The 12,537-nt window shown below is 41.5% G+C and overlaps 1 protein-coding gene across 3 annotated transcripts in view; it reads right to left on the reverse strand.

The window, feature by feature from the left end:
• FRMD6 (FERM domain containing 6) overlaps positions 1-12,537 on the reverse strand; it is a 301,404-nt gene that overhangs the window by 93,847 nt on the left and 195,020 nt on the right. For all 3 annotated transcript variants that reach the window (XM_032871122.1, XM_032871121.1, XM_032871118.1), the window contains one exon: positions 3,981-4,053. The gene's annotated coding sequence lies outside the window, so the exon portion shown is untranslated. The remainder of the gene's footprint in view (positions 1-3,980; positions 4,054-12,537) is intronic.

Genomic DNA, 12,537 nt, shown 5'->3' on the forward strand with positions numbered 1-12,537 from the left:
GATGATCATATAAACATTTATGAAAAATAAATGAGGTAAGAGACCATAAATCAAATATTCCTAACGATGGAGATTAATGAGGCTTCCACTCTGGAGTCTGTAAATGTGTTTTCGTTTTTGTCTTTTGGGGGAGTTCCTCCAAGCACCCTGGAGCTTTTTTGTAACTGTTGCTCTCCATCTCTGTACTGCTGTGACTGCCACCATACAGGGATGCCAGGTGGCGGTGGGTGGCAGTGACATCACAAGAAATTCCAGTCACCCGAGGGAAGCAGAACTATTACTCAAAAGATGTACCAGTTTAATTCTGGAACTTCTTAAGTTTCTCACCATGGGTGGTAAAAATGTGTCTGTGGATTTTCTCTGCACTCTCTGGGCAAGGGTTTTGAATGAACAATCCTTTCTCAGCTGGGAGGAAATCAAAATGCCTACTCAATAAACAAGAATGCCACTTCTCCCCATTCCTCCTAAAGCTGTGAGTTTGGTTCTTTGTCCCCAAGGTTTGAACTATGTCTATGTATATGGCACCCAACTATGGCAAAAAAGAAGTCCAGCACCGCAAGAGAATTGTTGGCTGTATAATACAGGTATTATAATTGACCATGGTAAATCTCATTGCTAAATTTTCTCATTAGTTAGCAGTTGCATGAACTTCCCCCCCTGCTCATCAGAATCTTCCTCCCTTATTTATTCCCTCTCAGTGGGCACTGTGAAATAAAATTGGATTCCAACTATGTGGCCTGGGCTTGAAACCCAGCTTCACTTATTAAGTGTGTGTCCTAACGCAATTTACCTAACCTTCCCAGAGCTTTCATCACAAAATTATCTCAACGATTATGAGAATTTCACGATCTGAAAAATATGAAAAGGTTCATCTCATATCCAGTACATGGGCAATTGGCAGTTGTTGGCTTTTTTGCTTTCTTTTCTTCTCCTCTGCTTGCAGAGGATTTGTTTATCACCCGAGTCCATCGTTTTGGGAGGAAAATCAAGAATAAATGACTTTACTGAGTGTGTGGGCATTTCTTTGACATGACGCAATGATGTAACACTGCAAAAGGTTTATCCTAAAGAGCTCTGCTTCAGTTTGTTGGAGGAGAGCAGGAGAAGCAGCGGCTTATTTGCCTGGAGGAAGAACACGCTCAGCAGGGATCCTCTACCTCCACCCACATCAAGTGCTAGGTTTTCATTTTTGTTTTTAACTTATTCTAATTGGTCAAAACAAGAAATGGGAACTAAACATTTTTTTTTCTTTCCTACTTGTATAGACATCAAAGGGCCTGTTTCAAATCAGAAGGAGGCTCTGGCCCATGCAAATGCTTGTGATCCTACTGAATGGGCATAATTAAAAAGACTGACTATAGTAAGTGTTGACAAGGAGGTTGACAAGGTTCTCTCAGGAGAACCTGAGATCCTCGTGCAAAATAGATCAAACATATTTTTCAGTTTGAAAAATAATTCGGTGGTATCTGAAGAAGTTAAACCTACAATCTCAGGGCACCTGGGTGACTCAGTCATTAAGCATCTGCCTTTGGCTCAGGTCATGATCCCAGGGTCCTGGGATTGAGCCCCACATCAGGTTCCCTGCTAGGCGGGAAGCCTGCTTCTCCCTCTCCCCCTGCTTGTGTTCCCTCTTTTGCAGTCTCTCTCTGTCAAATAAATAAAAATCTTAAAAAACAAAAATGAAATAACAAAAAAAAATGTCCTCCCATCTCATCCAGCAGTTTTGCTCTTGGGAATCTACCCAAGAGAAATGAAGATATATATCCACACAAAGACGTGTATGTGACTATTCACAGAAGCATTATTTATAAGAGCAAAAGACCAGAAATAATTCAAATGTTTATCAGTTGGTACATAGACAATGGAATAGTATTCAGCAATAAAAAGGAACAAATGACTGATACGTGCTGCAACAAGGATAAAATCCAAACACATGATGCTGAATGAAAGAAGCCAGATGTAAAAGTCATTGGATGATTCCATTTAAATGTCTAGAAAAGACAAATCTATAGAGACAGAGCATATTGGTGGTCACCCGGGGTATAGGGTAGAAATAGGGATTTACTAAAAATAGTCACAAAAGATTTTGAGGGGGATGTCGGAAATGTTCTCAAACTGGATTGTGGTGATGATTAAATAATTATAAATTTATTAAAAAGTCATTGCATTACACATCTAAAATAGATTTTATAGTATGTCAGTTGTGCCTCCCTAAAGGTATTTATTTATTTACTTATTTATTTTTAAATATTTTATTTATTTATTTGACAGACAGAGATCACAAGCAGGCAGAGAGGCAGGCAGAGAGAGAGGGGGAAGCAGGCTCCCAGCTGAGCAGAGAGCCCGATGTGGGGCTCAATCCCAGGACCCTGGGATCATGGCCTGAGCCGAAGGCAGAGGCTTTAACCCACTGAGCCACCCAGGCATCCCTGCCTCCATAAAGGTATTTAAAAACAATGGTTATTGTTACACAATTCATGAGAAGATCTCTGTATCAAAAGCAGCAGAGATTGTGCAGAATATCATAATCAAGCTGTATGCCTGGAAATAGTCACACATCTGACTTCTAGCTCAAATATCCAATATTCTATGACTCTGATTGTAAATAACTCCAAAGTTCCAGCTTTCCAACTGAGTAAGGCATGGGGCAGTGAGCAAGGGGGAAGCTGGGTTGGGTGATGTCAGCCACAGAAGAGAGGACACAGAGAGAAGATGAGCAGGCCAGGGCTACTTCTGCTTATCCACATCAGGAGTGGAGATGGTAGGACACCTGCATGACCTGATCTTCTGGGACCTTGGACCCAATATGCCCAACCTGCCATTTTTCATCTTGGCCAGCAGTTTCTCTTTGCCCCACCTCTCCCACCCCTCCTTTTTCTTGATTTCCAACCTCCTTGGGCTGTCCTTTTCTATCTGTCAGCCTTTCTGTCCTTTGTGCACCAGGGTGCCCTATCTGGCTAGACCTTCTAAAGTGTCTTAACCCCTATAGGCAACAGTTTAAACCAAGGAAAACCCTGTCTTTCAATCATTATTTTTCTTATACTTACAAAACTTACAAAACTTCTTTCTAGGTCTCATTCACAAGCATATACTTAAGAAGCTAAGATTATGAACTGGGAATTGCTGGAGTAACTGGGTATTGCTGAAGAAAGTGAATGTGGGTGAGAACCTCAAAAAATAGTGAAACATGACTATTTGGGACCTTGATAACTTAATAATTCTCCCTTTCACTTCATTCAGTCCCAGTATTTCAGAGTAAAATTATCGAGAGAGGAAACACTGTAATCATGCAGATAAAATGTGCTATACTCCTAATACTGATGGTTGCACTTCTACAGGCACATAAAGAACAATCAGATTGGTGTGAATCAATTAAATATCAGATAATGTGGCATATAGTGCTTGTTTAAAGTAAAAGCCTGTTTAAAATATATTTAAGACTGAAAATATCCTCCCAAACCTGTATCTGCCAGTTGAATAATTTGGATTCTGAATTACATGGGTTTATTTTCTATAAGAAGCTTTAAGTATTTTACAAATAATAGCTAATAATTATTGATTTATTGTGATGTTCCAGGCACTTTATTTAATATTCACACCAGACAATAATTACCCCCATTTTACAAGTGAGAAAAGTAAAACACAAAGAGGTTTTCAGCTCAGACTGACAGTTGATAAGTAACATAACCAGGATTCAAGTCCATGTCTTTCTGACTCCAAAGCCATTATCTTCAATCACTATACTATACATCTAAATAGAACTCATGGTGGTATCTTGCAAAAATTGTCATCCTCATTTTTAAAAATGGAGAAGCCACAGGGAACAGAGTGTATGATTCATTCAAGAATAGCCAACGAGTTGGTTCCCTGTAGATTTTTGTCCTTGAACCATATGGGCCTCCTCTTCAGTGCTTTATAAATTGTTCACCAGGCTATAAGACTCTCTTGAACAGGACTCTCTTCCTTTATAGGGTACTTACCTGAATTCTAGCTATAGGTCCCAGAAAGCAAGAACAATTCAGACTCTTCATTTTCTGGAAATCACCGGAGAGGCTGAAAATAAAAAGGGCCATTTGTGTTTAGCTTACCAGGTCATTAGCGATAATTAAGTAGCAGTTTTGCTCAGTTTACATTTGATGCATAGATTCTGGCATCAGTCCCACTGAGAAAAAGACATGAGGTTATGGATCAATAACATTATCACATGGTGGATATACGCATATCTTTTAAGTTACTAAAAAATTAGTCATTTTACTCAAGGTACATCATTACTTATCAAATCCCCTTAAAAAATCTCTCTTTGGCATGTTTCAGGCTTATCTTCTTAATCTGACATCAGGCAAGAGTAGCAGAGAAGAGAAATCCTGTGAATGGAATGAATGAATTACAGAGGAATATGCTTTAAAAACTAAACAACAGATGTCGGTGAGGATGCGGAGAAAGGGGAACCCTCCTACATGGTTGGTGGGAATGCATGCTGGTGCAGCCACTCTGGAAAACATTATAGAGGTTCCTCAAAAAGTTGAAACTAGAGCTACCCTATGACCCAGCAAATGCACTACCAGGTATTTACCCTAAAGATACAAATGTAGTGATCTGAAGGGGCACCTGTATCCCAATGTTTATAGCAGCAATGTCTACAATAGCCAAACTATGGAAGGATCCCAGATGTCCACCAACAGATGAATGGATAAAGAAGATGTCGTGTATGTATATACAATGGAATACTATGCAGCCATCAAAAGATACAAAATTTTCCCATTTGCAATGACGGGGATGGAACTACAGGGTATTATGCTAAGTGAAATAAGTCAATCAGAGAAAGGCAATTATCATATGATCACTGATATGGGGAATTTGAGAAACAAGGCAGAGGATTATAGGGGAAGAGAGGAAAAAATGAAGCAAGAAGAAATCAGAGAGGGAGACAAACCATAAGAGACTTAATCTTAGAAAACAAACTGGAGGTTGCTGGAGTGGAAGGAGGTGGGAGAGATAGGGTGGTTGGGTTATGGACACTGGGGAGGGTATGTGCTATGGTGAGTGCTGTGAATTGTGTAAGACTGATGAATCACAGACCTGTACCCCTGAAACAGATAATATATTATATGTTAATTTAAAATACTTTCCTTATGAAGATGTGACTGTTGCTCTATTAACTATGCAGAACAACCCAGGCCAGATTTTGACGCTGATAAGAAGTTGCACGGGCAGTCCTGGGCCCCTCAATAAATTTATTCTCCCTCAGTAACAGAAATCTCAAAATCCTTTAATCTGTTTGGTAAATGAATACAAAATAGAATCATGATTTCCAGGTCTTGGTTTCACAACCGACAATGACTCCCGTTTATTGAGAACCTACTATAGAGGAGGCCCCGGCCTTGGAATTTCACATTTATTATTTCTCATCCTGATAACTAGGCAAGTTAGGTGTTCTTATTCTTACTTACAGGGGACAAAAACCCAAACACCTGAGGACAAGGGAGATTAGAAAATTCTGACTCAACACTCATGTGCTTTCCATTGCCGCTATCTTACCCTTCACCAAATCTTAGAGTCTACCAAGCGTTAGAGTAGTTTTGGTCACTTAAACAAACATTATCAGTGGCCTACTGCATGCCTAAATAAACCTAGGATATGACAACCTCCCCCAAATAAGACACAGACCTTTCTCTTCGGGAGCTCATAATTTAGTAAAGAGAAAAGGATGGGATTAAGTTATACAAGGAGTGACTCAGACAGCATTGGCTAAGGGAACTTGGAGAAGGCACAGTTATAAGCTCATGAGACTGAGGGTAGCCTCCTCAAGTGAAGCCAGGCCCAGAACAGAAGGCAAGGTTCGGCTCGCGGAGAAGAGATGGAAGAACAGTCTACAAAGACTGGAACTAGGATCAGGCCTGATCCTGATGCATCAAACAACAGTGAGGACACCCCTCTGTGGGGGGGAGGGGCAGGGTGATGGGGTTTCTGCTAAGGAGCGAAAAGATTTGAATGCGACAGTGACTTGTCCTAGGGCAGCTTGTGGCACTAAGGGAATTCCAATGCAGTCAGGGCCCTGGGAATAGTTATCCAGGTGCTGCTTCCTGTCCTGGGTAAAAATATGTCTATTTTTGGCCCACATTTAAGAAAAGAGAGTGGGCCACCTGGATGGCTCAGTCGCTTGAGTGGCTGCCTTCCGTCATGATCTCAGGGTCCTGGGATTAAGCCCTGCATTGTGCTCTCTGCTTGGCGGGGAGCCTGCTTCTCCCTCTGCCAGCCACTCTGCCTACTTGTACTTCTCTCTGTCAAATAAATAAATAAAATCTTAAAAAAAAAAGAGAGAAAAAGAAAGAGTGAGTGTAATCCCGGAAGGGTCAGGAGACAAATACAAGGTTAGAAATCAGAATTTCCGGGTTTTGTTTTCATTTTCAGTCATTTATTCTCTGAAAATGCAACAGCAGAAATTATTGAAGCTCTTCTGAATAAGTTTTTGCTAACGGGGAAAACTATTCATCATCTCCCTCACCACACACACAGATTCATCCCATTCAAAATATGCAGATTGTTGGAAGTAAGACACCCAAGTGTTCAAATTACTGATTTAGGTACTGTAAGTGCCCCCAAACTACCCTGTTTCATCCCCTTCCAGTTCGTACTATGCTGGAGACAGGCTGGGTGGCAAATGATCTTTTAAAATTAGAACATTGCTGGGATTTTTTTAGGTTACAAGAGAGATGGTGCTAACCCTCTGCATAGTTTTCAAGCATATTGCTAGATACAGTGTCATTTCTTACTGTCATAATTTTCCTCCTACCTGGACAACTTGAAAATTTTCCAATGTGTTTAATTACACAGTTTTAATTGTGCAAGACTGGGGTGAGCAATTATTTTCGTGAGTTTTATGAAGGCAAGTTAGCCTCCCAGACAAATGTTCCCAAGCTCCCGCAGTACTAATTTGGATTTTAAAAATTCATTTTACTAACTTGCTGAGCTTAAAAGATTTGGTATTGACGTTTAGCTGTCTCAGCGCTACAGTTTAGAAGGGCAACTGAAGAACATCCCTCTGGGCTTCTAACGCTGGACCCAGGCAGATCTAGACAATGCCCATGCCCCTGGCTAAGCTGAGCCTAGCAGAGCCCATTTTATGAAAGACAGAGTAAAGGGATAGAGAACTATACTCCACAAAGGGATGACACACCCGTATACACCCATCCTACAAATGCATCTTGCTTTTACAGAGGCAGCAATATTAAAATCCAGGAATGAAAGGGACCAAGGGTGAAGGTTCAGAAATTGGAGATTCCAATTTACTCTTTTATGTCTCACTCAGGGCCTCCCAGACCCTTGAAATTTTCTTTCATCCCAGCTGGGAAATAGTATTGTCCATATGGCGTTCCCAATAAGGGCTGCAGTTTCTAAGTTGGGAAACACCAGAATAAGGTTCACAGGAAATTCTTGGAATTTTTTTTTCAGAAGCTCTGAACCACAGCCTTTACCTTACAAGTGCTCTACAATGCCATCTTGCTTCCATACGTTTGTTCGTTTATTCCACATTTATTGGAGGTCTACTACAGTTACAGTAAATGTTGTCCCTATACTGAGACTTTTCATAGGCCAGCCAATAAAACTTAATGAGACAGTGTAGGAAAACGTGATATGATCATGAACTAGTTGTTCCTGATGACAGGAGGAGGACAGCAATGGCGAAGTCTTCCAGGAAATGGTGATAGCTATGAAAACGCTGGAGGATTAGGGAGTACAGTCCAGGTGGAGAAGAGGTAAAGCAGCTTTCTAATAGGAGAAATGCATGTCCAGAGGCATGAGAAGATGTGCACGACCTTCACCAAAATATGAAATGTGGCAGAACTGGAAGAGGGATGATTGGCAGAATTTAGCTTTCAAAATCATTGGCTGGGCTCTGTTTTTCACAATATAATGAATCCGATTGTTTGGACCTGTGGAATTCAGGAGCCCATTTTTATTTTTACTTTATTTTATAATTTTATTTATTTATTTATTTATTTACTTAGAGTATGAGCCAGGGAAGGGGCAGAGGGAAAGAATCTTAAGCAGACTCCGAGCACAGAGCCCCACATGGGGCAGAATCTCATGACCCTGAGATCGTGACCTGAGCTGAAACCAAGAGTCACATGTTCAACCAAGTGAGCCACCCAGGTGCTCCTCAGAAGCCCATTTAAAAGCCATTTCCTCGATTGGTAGTGAGGAAACATGATGGTGGAACTCTGAGGCAGAATTTCTACAGTGTATCCAGTTGGTGTTAAAACAAGAGCATCTCATTTCATTTCTCGAAGTACGATCAGGAATTTCAACATCATTTTCTGTGTTATTGTGTTCTAACAATCAGCTGTCCCTTTCTCACATTCCATAAGGCAAAGGTATTTTAACATGCGCATAGAGGTCAGTTGATTTTAAAATTTGATCTCCCATTTTTTTGAGGAGCAAAATTTCATCTCCTATATCTTGAGGTATTAATTCATTTTCACTACACAGCCAAGAGAACTGAAGGCCTTATGATAAATGACAAAGCCAGAAAATGAGTCAATGCCAACAAAGAATTAGATCGAAGAACTCCCAAAGCTTGGTCTGGATGAATCTTTAGGGTGCTGTGAATAGGAGCATATACCCTAGAAGCTGAGCTGAGTATGTAGTGTTGGGGTACGGGCAGCAGCAGAGCTGGGTCAGGGACTGACTCAGAGTGAAGCTTGAGGGCAGGAAATAACCCTTCCAGTGACTACTATAACAGGACCTGAGGCTCACAAACATGCAATGAAGCATTTTCTCCTACATTTCTTCCTCTAACCAAGGACTCAAAATCGGGACCCCTGCGACCCCTTTCTTTTGTCTGTGACCCTCAGTTCCAGCTGGGAGATTGATTTTCTTCACTGGAGCTGCCTTTAGTGATCATTTTGTCCTGATCCCATTGATATAAATATGACGAGGGTAAGAAACAGTCTGATTTACACCTTACTGGGATGATGCTGATTTCTACTTCTCTTGCCAGACGCCCCCTCGCCCCTTCCCGGGCAGGTGCCCTTATCACAAAGTGTGGAACTTGAGGCTTATACAATTTGTGTAGGAGGTAGAGGGTGAGAAGATGGATGCTCTTTAAAATAACAATAATAATAAATTATGTATGTAAAATTAAGGGCAAAAATGAACAACTATTTAGGAAAGAAATCACAACAGATAATTGAAGGCTTGGAGATATGGAACTTTTCCTCAAATATTTTCAGGAGAATTATTAGTGATGCTTTACATAGAAATGCTTCCTGACCACACTCTAGTGTGCCCTCCACACCTACAACACTCTACACATCTTGGTCATTCCCAGCATGCACGGGGACAGAGGAAGTGAGGAAGCTGAAGCTTATGTTTCATTGGCTTCATGGTTCTCCCAGATATGGTATCCCTGATGAAAGCTGCAGGAGGATGACTTGGCTACACATCCTGGTTTACCAGAAAGTCTCAGGTTATGCCTGTTACTCTTGCTTAAATTTGAATAATTCTCTTTCATCCTGAATCAAACAAACCAACCAGTACTGGTTGGCACATTAAATTATGTGTTCACCCTATTTTTGTAGGTCACCTCTAGAACCACGCAAACCGGGCCCAGGTAGGAAGTTCTCCATTCTATCTTTGGCATCTTCATTGCCTTTCTGCCCCATTTGGACCTAGGCGAGTCTCTGTGTTCCAGTCTTAAAGTGGGGGTAATCACATTGACCTATTAGGGTGAATGGCAAGAAAAGCTCCTGTTGTGGTTTTTTTTTTTTAATCTTCTTAAGGCATTGATTTAATATAAATTAAAACTTAAAAAAATAGTCATTGGTATGTAAGGCTTCTTTGGTTTAGAAACCCAAGAATCTGTAAGTAATACCATCTGGTCCAGTAGAATTAGTCCTCTCTGTTCGGCTTTCCTGAAGACCTACCCATCTTCTCAAACAGCCTGCAGGGTGGAGCAGCAGGAAGGCCTGGGTCAAAAGATCACAGGGTGCCTGTCCTTTGGGTGGTCCACTGAGACAGAATGTGCTGGTGGACTAAGGACACGCTCTCCATGCAATCACTTCATCTTGGTGGGTCCCACAGTGTCCATTCATCACTACTAGAGAAAGACAAGCAGGAAGAGCAGGCAGAAGGCTCCACCCCCACCTGGAGCTGCTTTGCATGGCTGGACCAGCCAGGACAACAAGACAGCATCATCGTGGGCAGGCTACTGGATCCAACACACCACTTCAGAGCCTTTGAGTCATACGTCAAGCACAAATAACCAGGCTTATTTTCCCTGCCAAAGTCACATGCAATGTCGAGGTAACATCAAAAAGTTGATTTAAAAGGCAGTTTCCTCTGAGTGCTGATTTAGGCACATAAACAGTGGCTTGGGTAAATGCCACTCTGTGTTTAAAGTAATTACACTTCAGCCCTGGAATGTGGTGATGGGAAAGGCCCACTGCTGCAAACAAAGTCGATTCTATCAGCAAACTCTGGAAAGTCAGCTGGCCCGGATGCTGCTTCTCCCCGAATTTACTACTTCCTACTTGGGGGCTGTCTCTGGAAAAGTCAGAACTTGAGGACCAGTGTGGGTGCACTGCCCAGATCTCTAAGACTGGTGCCAGTTCGCAACCGACAATATGTCTGCAAGATGGCTTGGGAGCCTTGGCCTGTAGGAGCTGCGGTAGCTCATGTTCAGTGGGAGCCCTTGGAAATACTGAGGCTCTTAGTCTCTGCATTACCCTGTCTGGCAAATCCTGCTAGGGCTGGACAGCCACTGCTCAGCCAGCCAGAGAAATCCAGCTGGAGAAAGGCTGGTAGGTTTGGGGCAAGGCTTCCTGGTGGGGAGTTGGGTGACATCCTGAGGAGCAAAGAGATGATGGCTCTCTGCTGCTGGTTCTAGAAGCCCTGCCTTGATGGCTTATAAAATGTCTGGTGTAGTCTAACTTCATCCTAAATAAAAGGACACAGGGGCTCTTTTATCCATTTCCACTTTGGAATCATACCTTTCTCCGAGAAAAAGACCTAGTAATCACCTTTCTGCCCTACGTCTTGGCAATCAATTCCCAACTGTGTGCCAAATCAGTGGAACTTTTCTTGTGTCTGGGAAGAATCATTTCCCTTTATCCTTACAGACTTCCTTCATAAGTTACTGCTGGCAACTATTTTCGTGCTAATTAGCTGCCCTTGATGGATTTATTTCAACCAGTTGTAAATTTTAGAGCAGACGTTCCCAGGCCAACTTTAAAGTAGAAATCACAGAACAAGCTGAGTGGAAATCAGGTTTGGATGACCTCCACAGAGCAAGTCACACCAGTTCCCATGGGGTCTGAACACAGAGTTCTCAGGGATGCGAGTCAAAGTCCAATGACAGACGTGGAAGAAATCTTGGGGAGATCTTTTAGTTTAGTCACTTCTTCTTACAATGAAGGACCTGGGGCTCAGAAAGTGACTGAACTTGCCCTGTCCAACACAGCTACTTACTGGTCACCTCAGAAAGTGAAAAGTCTAAGGGTGACACTAGGACTACAGGGGAAATTCCTGCTTGTCTTCTGAGACAACTTGAATACAGTTGTCATAAGCAAAGGCCTGGTCTGTTTTTCTCAAGTTCATCTTTCTTTTCACCTTCTAACTTTTTTCCATGGAGTCATGTTGTATCCCCAAAGAAAACACATGGAATCCAGTTGATGAGATGTTTTAGATATTCCAAAAAGTATATAAAGAAGCTGATGTAATTTTGGTAGGTACACTGGACCAGCTGTTGGAAAGTACAATGCTCCCCAAACATCTGGACTGATATGTGTGGTAGGCTCCCATCATAAACTGTCCATTAGCTATAAGCCTTTATGCTCTGAGTCTGGAGTATTCTCTGATTCCCCATCTGTCTCTGACCTTTTAAGAATAGTTAGGGAAGGTGATGATGGCAGAAAGATTTGTTTTATGGGGTATTTGAGAAGAAATCTTTCTGGTCATATTTGGGACAACTCTTCCAAATGGCATTTTTTCTTTGTATATTGACCTCAGATGTATTAGAAGTGAATCAGAATTTTCTTTTTTTTTTCTTTTCTTTTCTTCCTCATTTCCCTTCTTATTCCTTCCTTCCCTTTCTCCCTTCTTTCCTTCCTTTCTCTAACCTTCCAACTCCATCTCTTTGTTTGTCCTTCTTGTCCTCTTCTTTCTTTTTTTCTCCTCCTCTTCCTTCTTCTTCACACCCCAAAGCCATTTAATAGTCACCCACAATAAATGTCTGTGGAAGAGAGACTGTTATCAGTTGGTCACTTGTTGAGCCCTGGCTTCCTGTGCATGTATTAAAAATGAGCATTCCTTCATATTGCTCAGCTTTTATATAGAATAGAATTATTCACATTTTAATATAAAATATAAGATGACTCTTCATTTTACAGAGTCAAGACCAAGAAGTTTCAGTACAGAACTTTTTTTCTTTTTTTAAGATTTTATTCATTTATTTGAGAGAGAGAGAGAGTGAGCGAGAGAGCAGAAGCTGGAGGAGGGGCAGAGGGAGAGGGAGAAGCAGACTCTCTACTGAGCAGA

This window comes from Lontra canadensis, unplaced genomic scaffold (genome assembly GCF_010015895.1).
Source record: "Lontra canadensis isolate GAN:19392208 unplaced genomic scaffold, GSC_riverotter_1.0 scaffold42, whole genome shotgun sequence".
Classification (NCBI taxonomy): domain Eukaryota; kingdom Metazoa; phylum Chordata; class Mammalia; order Carnivora; family Mustelidae; genus Lontra; species Lontra canadensis.